Source organism: Galeopterus variegatus, unplaced genomic scaffold, assembly GCF_000696425.1.
Source record: "Galeopterus variegatus unplaced genomic scaffold, G_variegatus-3.0.2 Scaffold3832, whole genome shotgun sequence".
Lineage (NCBI taxonomy): Eukaryota > Metazoa > Chordata > Mammalia > Dermoptera > Cynocephalidae > Galeopterus > Galeopterus variegatus.
Genome location: NW_007729943.1, coordinates 28,191 through 36,238, shown reverse-complemented (window position 1 = coordinate 36,238; position 8,048 = coordinate 28,191).

The following is an 8,048-nucleotide window of genomic DNA, read 5'->3' as shown; positions in this document are numbered from 1 at the left end:
ATTCCATTTCCCTTATGTTTATACCACTGCTTTCCCATCTATTTCTGCTATTTCTTACTTGGAGGGACCGTGCTATCAATGGCAACTCCATCACTGCACTACCTTAAAGTCCACAGAATCCCTTTACAAAGCCCCATCCCCAAGAACCTTTGGTTTCCCAATGGCTCCTGAGCCAATGGCAGATCCTTTAGTCTGTCATTCGGAGTACCTATCTGATGTTATTCCATTTCCCTTATGTTTATACCACTGCTTTCCCATCTATTTCTGCTATTTCTTACTTCTGGAATGTTCTTTCCTCCCACTTCCAAGGCAGTAGGTATAGTGGTTAAGAGCCTGGACACTGGACTCCTACTGTCTGGGTTCAGATCTGAACTACGTAGCCCCTGGCACATTGTTTGATTTCTGATGAGTAAATTGCCTCAATATATTCACCTGTAAAAGAGAAACAACATCAGTGTGACCTCATAGGAGTGTGTATGAGAAATGATTTATTATATGTATGCACTAGAACAGAGGCTGATGCAGAGTAAGCCCTTGATAAATGTTATTATTATAATTTCTGCATCTCCAAGTCTCACTCATCTTTCAAGGCTCCAGGCAAGGACCACCTTCTCCCCATGGCCTCCTCCAGAGTCTCTAGTTGCAAATTCTCTTTCCTTTCTCTGTTTTCCCTTAGCATATGTGTGACTGTTGCGTGACAGTCTTTACGTTGTTTTTAAGCACCTGCGTCTTATCACCTCTGCTCATCTGTAAATGTTTGAAGGTAAGAGCTGCAATACTACAGAGCAATTATGACATTGACTACCCAGAGCTGGCTCAGACTCCACAGGGTAAGGGCACAGTCTTCAACAAAACTGCCTGACTTCAGATTCAGACACCAGCTGCACTTTAGGAGGTCCCCAGACCTCCTATACTTCTGACCCACTGGCTATAAGCTGAAGGGTTCCCACAACCCCACCAGTTTTGATAATTCACTAGAACAACTCACAGAATTCATGAAAGAACTACACTTATGATTACAGTTCTATTATAGAGGACAAAAACCAGGACTGGCCAAATGAAGAGTCACAGAGGGCAAGGGTTGTAAACGCAGAGCTTCTGTGTCCTCTCAGTGTAATCAAGACACACATCCTCCGGGCACGTGTTCACCAACTGGGAAGCTCACTTAAGCTTTGGGTGTCCAGAATTTTTACTGGGGTTTCATTACGTAGGCATGATTGATTGAATCATTGGTCATGTGAATGAACTCATTCTCTAGCACCCCTCTCTTCCCTGGAGATCAGGTTGATGTTACCTGGCTCAAAGATGCAACCCTCTAATCACATGGTGGGTCCTTCAGTCATGACCAGCCTGAGTCATCTCAATATCTTAAACTCAGGAGTGGTCCAGGGGTCCCCCATGAACAACAAAGGTGCTCCTATCACACAGAAAATTCCAAGTTTTTAGAAGCTTCCTCTGAGGAACCCAGGACAAAGAGCAGACTAATTCTTTATTACAAAACAGGAACCATATCTGATTTGTCTTTGAATCCTCTCCAGTGCCTAGTTCAAGGCTTTGCACATAATAGACATTCACATTTATTAAAACAATAGGCAAAGGTGAGCTTTAGGAAGATAACTCTAGCAATTTATGTAGGATGGTTAAGACTATTATAATAGACCTGAAGTTATTTAATTGACTTTTACAATATTCTGTTGGTGATGAGACTGAAGAAATATAAACATTAAAAAAGTTGAATTGTTCTGTTGCTCCCCTCCTCCCAACTATAAAGTCCTGCAGTAATTTCCCATAGGTTGAATTTACCCAAGAAAGCCCTCCACTGCGAAGTTAAAGGTAGTCTCGATTGTGAAGAATTTTGGCCTTCTCATTTATTTAATTGATAAAATAAACAGCTTGTAATAATGTGGCAAAGGCAGGAATTGTATTCAATATTGCCATTAATAACACTCTCTCAGGAGCTTTGAGGATGCTCATCATGAAGATCCATTCACACCATCTACACCCCGTGATATTGAGAATTTGCTTCAAAATAATTCTGGGGGGCAGGGAGGCGGGTATGAATGAAACAAGAATTGTCATGAGTTCATAATTATCGAAAATGGTGATGGGTGATGGATTTCTTTATGCTCCTTATATAATTGTTGTATCTATATTACAGAATATACTTACACTATATTCTTTTTCCTTTTGTATATTTTTGGAAATTGTACATGACAAAACATTTAAAAAGGTAAAAAAATAAATCTATGTCTCCAAAACTGAAGACCTCATTCAAAGTGGTATGTAATGGATTGGGGGCTATTCCCCCTTAGGTAGTGAGTCTTAGAAACCGGTACTCCACCCAAATTATGTGAGCGTCTGTAGCATCTGACATCAAAAGGTGGATGTAATTACGGGCGATGTTTGGATGCTAGGTATCACTGCTGCCACCCTTATCCCTCTCCTCCATGCATTTAGCACCATCTGCATTTGGTAAACCCTATGCAAGACAATCCTCTCATTGGAAACAGTGATGTTTAAGGTACCCATCAGTTCTGATCATTGTTTCCAAATGCTTCATTTAGAGTCAAGGAACTAGAAAACCACATCAACAAAGCTGTTGATTTTCTGGAGACTAGGAAATCAAAGATGGAAGTCAAAAATAATGCCAGGATTGTTGCAGGACTGTGAGACCAAGCCACTGTAGATGACATCTTGGGTAGGAGGACAAACTTTATGAAACAAGTCAGGTGAATAAGGAATGTTATTTTTCAGCATTAAAATCAAAACTGTACCGAATTGGAGTAGGGACAAATTCACCTGGTCTGAAATGCATATTTATGAACTGTGTATCTTAGCCCCAGATGCAGAAGCTGCCCAAACTGCTGGCTGCAGGCAAGATGAAGGAAGGGCTCCGGGCACTCAGAGGCAGCTGCAAGAGACTTGGGAGGTGCTGCTCCTGTTGGTATAAATCCCCGGGGGCGGGGGGGTTCAGACCTCAGAGAAAATGAGGTTCATTTGGAGCATAAACTGAAAACATTTCTTGCACAAGCCCAGATGTAGGCGGCTCTTATAAAGCCTGTTTAACTAGAGGGATTACAAATAGCAAATTGGCAATAAAGAGTTTGCTTTCATGAGTTTGAAGGGTATTTATGCAGTTAGCATCCACTACAAGAAGTAAAGCATCCTGGACTAGAATACTGAAGCAGCTAAACAGTATTTTAAAAAAAAAAATCATTTTAATTTAATGTTTGGTACATACAAAAATGTCTTTTTCTCACATATACATAAGTTATGAAGCATAACACAATGAACACTTATGAGCCTGTGTTATATCCAATTTAAGAACTACAATATTACCAGTTGCATCTGTCTTTGGGCTCCCTCCCCAACCTCCTTCCCTCCAATCCCCACCAGTTTCCACTATCCTGAATTTTCTGTTTATCATTTCCTTGCATTTGATCACTTATTATGAGTCTCTTAAAAATACATTGTTTAGTTTTGCTTGTGTTTGAGCTTTATAAAAATGGCATTACAATATTTGCACCTGGGACTTGCTTTTTTAGTTCGATGTTATGTTTCTAAGCTGCTTCCATAGCCTCGTGAGGAGTAGTTCATTCACTCATTTTCACTGCTGTTTAATAATCCATTGTGTGAACAGACCCCAGTTGATTCACATCATCTCCAACTGTTCATGTTGTCAGACTTGTGAATTTTTGCCAACCTCGTGGATATAAAATGATACCTCACTGAAGTCTTAAATTGCATTTCCTTGTTACTGATGAGACTTAACATCTCTACCTATGCTTATTGGCCGTTTGGTTTTCTCTCTCTGTGCAACGCTTGTTTATGGCTTTTCCCATTGTTTTTCCTATAGGGCTGCCTTTTCTCTCAATGATTTTGTAGTAGTTTTTTACATATTAAGCATTGTTCTTTACCATTTATCAGTTTGTTGATCTTTAAAATTTTAGGTTGTATAGCATTTAGTACTAGGAGATCTTTCAAAATATAGACATTCTCTCTTCTCTCAAGTTACCAATGAGGAAAACTGAAGCGCAGAAAGCAATTTACCCAGTACCACAGTTTGTGCTTGCAGCAATGCTGGGGTGAGCACCTGGACCTTCTAACCTCAAATTAATTTCTCTCCTATTATACTATGACAGCCTCCTTTATTGGTTTGTCTCATTTTTATTTAAAATTTCAAAAAGTGCCCAAGTAATACATGTTCATGGTAGAAAAAGGAAAAAAGCAAGCATTAGCATAATGAAGAAAATAAAAATCAGTTTTAATCCCACCTTCCGGATGCAGCTACTGTTTATATTCTATATTTCCTTTTTAGATAATAACTGTTAACAGATAATTATTATGGACTGCTTACTACGTGCAAATTATTATGAAGTGCTTATTATGTGCTGGACATTATTCTAAACATTTTACATGCACAGACTTTTTTACCGTTCCCCACAACCCTAAAAGCAGATTATCATCATTGTCCTGAGTATGGTAGGCAGAATAATAGCCTCCCAAAGATGTCAACATCCTAATCCCAGGAACATTATGAATATATTATGTTACACGGCAAAGGGGAATTAAAGGAGCACATGGAATTAAGGTTGTTAATTAGCTGATCTTAAAACAGGGAGATTATTCTGGATTACCCCAGTGGGCCCAATGTAATTTCAAGAGAAGAGAGAGGCAGAAGAGGCAGTGTCACAGTGATGTCATGTGACAAGGAGTCCATCGTTGGCTTTGAAGATGGAGGAAGGGGACCATGAGCCAAGGAATGCAGGCAACCTCTAGAAACTGATGAGGCAAGAAAATGAATTCTCCCCTAGAGCCTTCAGGAAGCGATGCAACCCTGCTGACACCTTGATTTTAGCCCAATGTGGTAGACAGAATAATGGCCCCAAAGACATCCATATCCCAATCCCTGGAACCTGTGAATATTTTTGTTACTTTACTTGGCAAAAGGAAGTTTGCAGACGGGATTACGAATCTTGAGATGAGCAGATTATCCTGGGGTATCTGGGTGGGCCCAATGTAATCACAAGATCTTTATGAGAAAGAGTCAGGAGGGTGAGATGAAAGTCAGAGAAGAGATGTAAGGACAAAAACAGTGGTTGAAGGGCTACCCTATGAAGATGGAGGAGCCAGCTACAGCCAAGGAATGCAAGAAGCTTTGAGAAAAGGTAAGGAAACAGGTTTCCCTGTTGAGCCTCTGGAGGGTGTGTGGCCCTGTCAACATCTCGATTTTGGCCTAGTGAAACCCATTTTGGACTTCTGACCACCAGAACTGTAAGATAATAAATTTGTATTGTTTTAAGCCATTACATTTGTGGTGATTTGTTATAGCAGTAACAGCAAACTAATATACCTAGTTTATAGCTGACCAAAGTCACACAGCTAGCTAGTGGTAGAGACAGATTTTCAACCCAAGCAATCTGGCTTCAGAGCCCATATCTTTTACCATTATGAGACACACAGAGATGGATGCACATAGATTTAAATAGTACAGACATTTCAATAAATGTAAATCTTCCATATTATTTAAATAGTCATTCAGCACCATCATATTAAAGAGTTGTGTTCCATTGAAAAAATATACCATTACCCATGTTCTATTTAGTAAATCTCTTATTACTGGGTATTTACGTTGTTTCTAATGTTTCAATATTATAAAATTGGCAGTGAAAAATATCTTTCTAGTGGTATTATTTCTTAAGGAAAAACTCTTAGAATTAGAAATGCTAGGTCAAATGAAGTACATTATAGAAAATGGCCAAATTACCCTCCAAAAATATTTCATTGGAGTATAATTTAAAATAAAATGCACAACTAGAGTAGGAAAATATCTACCTTCTGTTTCTGCAACACTTCTGATATTAATCTGTTTTTCTTATCCATGGTACACACTCAACTTATTTGCATTTTTGTTTTTGAAGGTTTTAGCTATAATATTATTTCTTCCGTAGAATAATAGGTGTTAGAACGAGAGGGTATTTGGAGATCATTCAATGTAGTGCTTTAAGTTACAGGTAAAGCCCCTGAAGCTCACCTGGAAGTAGGGTACCTGGTGAGAACCCACCTGCCTGGCTCCACGTCCAGCGTCTTTCCACATCTGCTGCAAATGTCATGAGCACAGCCTCCAAGTTGGTACCATTATTGATTTTTTTCCTTCAAATCATGCAAGAAACCGCTTGTCCTTTTAATCAGAAGCCTATTTTAGGGGCTGTGCAATAATAAGTACCCACAAATCCAGTATTAAAAGATAAACTCTAGCCCTCTCCTGGAGTGAGCCTATTTTCATTCTTTGATTGTGAAATTTGGGAGGCTGATGGCAGACAATAAGCTCCCCCTCCCCTAATATTTTATGTAAGAGTTCTTATAATGGATAAGGATGGAGGTTTTCCATCATCACCTTTATATCTTTTTTTCTAACTCGGTTCGTAGGTTTCCCGACAGCACTTAAGTTACTTCGTCCTGGAATCTGATGTACACAACGGTATGCAAACTCCTTCCCTCGCTCTGAAGCAAACAATGAAATAGGAAAACACACTGCCATTTTCTGACCTCAATCGCTGAGGGTGGACCCCGCACGTTACATCAGCAGGCCGGCTCCATTACACTGCCCTGCGCTGTGCTCGGGCTACTGAAATATTGATTTTTACAGAGCCGGCGCACGCACACTGAAAAATCAATATTCCAGTGCACACAACAGAACAGGCAGCAGAGCCGGGACCAAGTCCGAGGCCCAGTCAGCACTGCCGCTGGCCTTGACAGAGGAGGGGGTGGGGGCTGGAGGAGACAATGGCTGGGGAGAGGCCCCTGCAAACCCGGGAATGGTCAGATAAACCAGCCAGTGTGGAGAGGAAAGAGAAAGGAGAGTGGAGAGAAAGATCCTTGAGGATAAAACAGTTGGAAGGAGCAATGATTTATCTTTCCATAGGGGGAAATGGGGAGAAGGAAAGAATAAATTAAGAAGAGAGGCTGGGAAGAATTTTCCAGGTAAGAATCTTCCCATGAAAATATCTTTTTGTTTTTCTGTATCACTCGGCCAAGACTTCAGATGGAAAAATTATAAAGATGATACAGATACTTTATTACATGAAGGAAAAAAAAAAAAAAAAAAAAAAACTAGGCCAGTTCTGAGAAATATTTACAGTTTTAAAACCGCAGCCCCCTTCTTTTTCCTTGGTCACTAGAGGCTGGCAGATCGTACAATGACCATCAGAGAGTCCGCATTTAGAACCCGGGCTCTATCTTCGCAAGGAAAATTCTTTTCCTTGGGGAAAGGGGAGGGAAGGAAGACATCCTGGTCATGTGGCCATTCATCGATTCCCTTTCTTTCTAGAAAAGCACCTTCTTTGGCGTTCTTGGGGAACCACGTTAAGAATGGATTCCTTTTGCATGCCCGTGACTTCTTGGGAATTCTGAGCTCCCCTGAGTCACACCTCGCTCCAGATGTGGGGCGGAGAACGTGTCCCCAGGTTCCACTCCCGGGTGCCCAGTACCCAGCAGAGGTCAGGGTGGAGACGGTCCGGCCTTTCGGTTAGTCCCTGTAGACGTGTAAAAAGAACAAAAATACAGAACTGGCATTTTTGCTACTTTTAGTTAGCTCTTCGGCCTCTTTATTTGGGGATGGGTGGTAGTCAGTTCATTGAAAGGGGCAACTTTTAATCTCGATGAATTCTTCATTTTGCTTTGTCCTAGGATTGTCTCACCAGCAATCTCGCTATTAGTTCTCCCAGCTCCCTGCCTGGGGAGGAAACTGTCCTCCCCGAGGTCTCCATTTCGTACTCTGCCCTGCAGGCAGCGTCGCCGACTCTTCTTCCCCAGCCTGGGAGAGACCCGGACCCAACCTGAACTCGGACCGGGCTCCGGGGAAAGCGGGCATTCAGGGGCACCTTGCAAAATGCGGGTTCTTTAGGCCCAGCGGGCTGGCCGGAGACAGCGTTCGCCCAGACTGTTGCTGGAGGCCGAACCCGCACCGTGGCGGGGAGGGGCGCGGGCAGGAGGGCGGGGCAGGACGTGAAGCCAGGTGGCCACCTGGAGCGCCCCGCCCCTCCGGG